Genomic DNA, 4,045 nt, shown 5'->3' on the forward strand with positions numbered 1-4,045 from the left:
ATAGGTATCTCTATTATGTCAGGATCCTGGGGAGTCAGGTACAACAGGGACCACAGCAAAGAATGGAGAGGGCTTCTTGGTACACCCAAACGTAGCACAATGCATAGCAGACATCGGTAACTACTCAGAGAGAATAATGATATTGAAAATTAAGAGAGGAGTGCAAATTGAAACATATGTACAATTACATGCCCCATGCCATGAGAGCTACGCAGAAGAACAAAAGGATGAGTTCTTTGATGAATTATCTGAGGTGACAGAGGAAGTGGAAATACACTGTATGTAACGGGAGATTTCAGCAGTAGAGTGGGGTACTAAGAACAGTTCATTGGACCTCATGCTGCCAAGAACAGTGAAAGGAACGAGAATGGGCAAAGGATACTGGATTTATGCAGCCAACACCATCTTTTTATCACTAACACTTTTTTTGAACACCAAACTCACAATGGTATTCATGGTATAAAGGGAATGACACCACTATTAAAAGTCAGATCGATGACATATTAACAAGAGTTAAAAGAAGACCCAGAATACTCAATGCCAAAGCAATCTCCAATGGACTCTGTGATATTGATCATAAGACTGTAGAGTTAACAGCAAGGAACGATAACTCTAATATCAACAGAAGACCAAATAAAAACCATGAATGAAGACAGAAACAGTCAAGCAAGAAGAAATAGAACAACTACAACAAAAAATGGAGACAGAATTTAACTAACTGACACCAGAGGTAGGGAATGTGGAGGCGAAATGAAAGGAATACAGAACTACCCTGCTTAATGTTGCAGAAGAATTATGCAGAAAAAAGAAAGGTGGAAAAGGACAGAATGGGACCAAACACACTGCATGGTGGTGTGAAGAAGTTAAAGAAGCAGTAAAGTTGAAAAAGGAGTTATATAAATGTTGGATAACATCAGGGAAAGAAGATTATGTAGACTATAGATTACAATGGAGAAATACCAACAGGATACTTAAGAAAGCAAAGAATCTTGGGAGTGCTTTGGCAAATCATTAGCAGATAATGAGAGAAGTTTTTAAAGTAGTCAAAGGTATATGGAAGAGAGAGGGGAATCATAATCCCTCTGAAATAATCAATGGCAAGAAAGGAAGACCACTAACAGAACCATCAGAAGTAATAGCAAGGTGGAGAGAACAGTTAGAGGTCTCCTCAACCCCCTAGGAGAACATCATGCGGAAACAACACAAGACTACAAAACAATATTGCTAGAACCAGAAATATTGATGGAAGAAGTAGCAAGAGTTACTTCTTGCTACTTCTAAACACAGTCACCTACACACAAAGCATCACAAATAGATAGGTTACCAACAGAAATAATCCAAGTGTCGGGGAAAGCAGTATCAGATGGCTACAAAAAATCGTGAACTCAGCATGGACATAATTAATTACACCTATTGACTGACAACAAGGAAAAATAATACCACTGTGGAAACACAAAGGGAGCAAACAAGAATGCACAGAATTCTGAGGCATCTCCCTCCTGAGCCGTGCAGGGAAAATGTATGCCAAGGTAACAGAAGTGAGTCTGAGGCCAGTCATAGAACCGCAACTTGCAGAACAGGTAGGTTTCCGAAGAAAAAGAAGCTGCACGGAGGCAATTTGTACACTTAAACAACTAATAGAAAAGAATATGGAATACAATAAGAATCTCTTTGTCACCTTTGTAGACCAAGAGAAAGCATTCAAACAGAGTTGATAGGAAATTGCTATGGTGAACAATGACCCAAAACGGAATAAGTGAACATCTAATTAGAGTATGCAAAAGCTTATATAGTGATTGCAGAAGTGTAGTTAGAACAAGCCAAGGAATATTGCAATCCTTCACAGTAATATCTGGAGTAAAACAAGGATGTGTACTATCGCTACTTTTATTTATCACCTAGATAAGCAAAAAAGACAAGCCCAAAAATGGAAATAACATCAACGAACTACTCTTTGGAGGGGATCAGGCACTGATAGCAAGTACAGCTAAGGCAACATCTTATGCGGCTGCGGCAACCTCTTATGTCCATGAACCGAGAATGCAAGGCAAAAAATATGAGAATCAGTGAAGAGAAGACTGAAGTGATGGCAATTGGAAGGAATATAATAGAATAGAATAGAATCCCTCTATTCCTGAATGCATGAATAGAGGGAACAAGCATAAAACAAGTGTCTGAGTTCAACAACATTCACAGAAGATGGTAAAATGGACGAAGAGAGTAACGCACAATGCAGTAAGGCAAACCAAGTATGGGGACAGCAAGCTCCACTCCTACAACACAAGGCAGGTACAGATCAGTACAAAGAAGCACCTCATACGAAGCATATTCATCCCCACCCTTTGCTACCAGTGTCAAACATGGACACTTACAACAAAGCATAAATGAAAGTTAAGTCACCACAGAAGTGAGATGTCTGAGGAAAGTGGCTGGAGTGACCATAAGGAATAACATTAGAAATGAGACTATAAGGGAACGAATTGAAATAGAACGCATCCTTAACCCATATACAAAGACAGCAAATAAGGGCTTTGCTCATCTGGAGAAGACGTCTTGGGAATCCACACTGCTCCAGGCATGCAGGAAAAGAGGAGAAGGCCAATATTGCGGGCGGACCCAGAGGAAGAGGGAGAGACAACATCAAAGATACACCACAGTAGCATCACATAACAATGGTTGATGCTGCCAGAAGTGGAAGAGCTAGAACTTTGTATCTCCCTTGACACCCAAAGCATAGAAGGAGAATAGTTAACACCTAAGAGATCAAATTGCCAACATACACTGGATCATAGAGAAAGCTAGGGAGTTCCAGAAAAACATCTACTTCTGCTTCATCGACTATGCTCAAGCCTTTGATTCTGTGGATCACAACGAATTGTGGCAAGTTCTTAAAGAGACGGGAATACCTGACCATCTTATTTGTCTCTTGAGAAACTTATATGCGGGTCAAGAAGCAACAGTGAGAACTGGACACGGAACCACCGATTGGTTCAAAATTGAGAAAGGAGTTCGGCAAGGCTGTATACTGTCACCCTGCCTATTTAACTTATATGCAGAGCACATCATGAGAAAGGCGGGGCTGGATGAATCACCAGTTGGAATTAAGATTGCAGGGAGAAATATCAACAACCTCAGATATGCAGATGACACCACTCTAATGGCAGAAAGTGAAGAGGAACTAAAGAGCCTCTTGATGTGGGTGAAGGAGGAGAGTGCAAAAGTTGGCTTGAAACTCAACATTAAGAAAACTAAGATCATGGCATACGGTCCTCTCACTTCCTGGCAAATAGATGGGGAAGAAATGGAGGTAGTGACAGATTTTATTTTCCTGGGCTCCAAGATCACCGCAGACTAGGACTTCAGCCAAGAAATTAAAAGACGCTTGCTCCTGGGTAGGAAAGCTATGGCAAATCTAGACAGCATACTAAAAAGCAGAGACATCACCCTGCCGACAAAAGTGTGTATAGTCAAGGCTATGGTTTTCCCAGTTGCAATGTATGGCTGTGAAAGTTGGACCATAAGGAAGGCTGAGCGCAAAAGGCCTTTGAATTGTGGTGCTGGAGGAGACTCCTGTGAGTCTCTTGGACTGCAAGGAGATCAAACCAGTCAGTGCTAGAGGAGATCAACCCTGACTGCTCTTTAGAAGGCCAGATACTGAAGATGAAACTCAAATACTTTGGCCACCTAATGAGAAGGAAGGACTCCCTGGAGAAGAGCCTAATGCTGGGAACAATAGGTGGCAAAAGAAGAAGGGGGCGGCAGAGGATGAGGTGGCTGGATGGAGTCACTGAAGCAGTCGGTGTGAGCTTGAGTGGATTCCAGGGGATGGTGAAGGACAGGAAGGCCTGGAGGAATGTTGTCCATGGGGTCGCGATGGGTCGGACGCGACTTCACGACTAACAACAAGAGAATGGAGGTCACTCTCAGAAGACAGAAGGAACATCCAAGAGCTGCTGAGCAATCCTTGAGACCAGTACGCCGACCACCAGCTCAGCAGGTTTTGGCCCTGAACTCCATCCTCTGGTGTGGAAAGTTCCTCGGAGAG

Source organism: Varanus komodoensis, unplaced genomic scaffold (assembly GCF_004798865.1).
Source record: "Varanus komodoensis strain SLA01 unplaced genomic scaffold, ASM479886v1 scaffold76, whole genome shotgun sequence".
In the NCBI taxonomy this organism is placed as follows: Eukaryota; Metazoa; Chordata; class Lepidosauria; order Squamata; family Varanidae; genus Varanus; species Varanus komodoensis.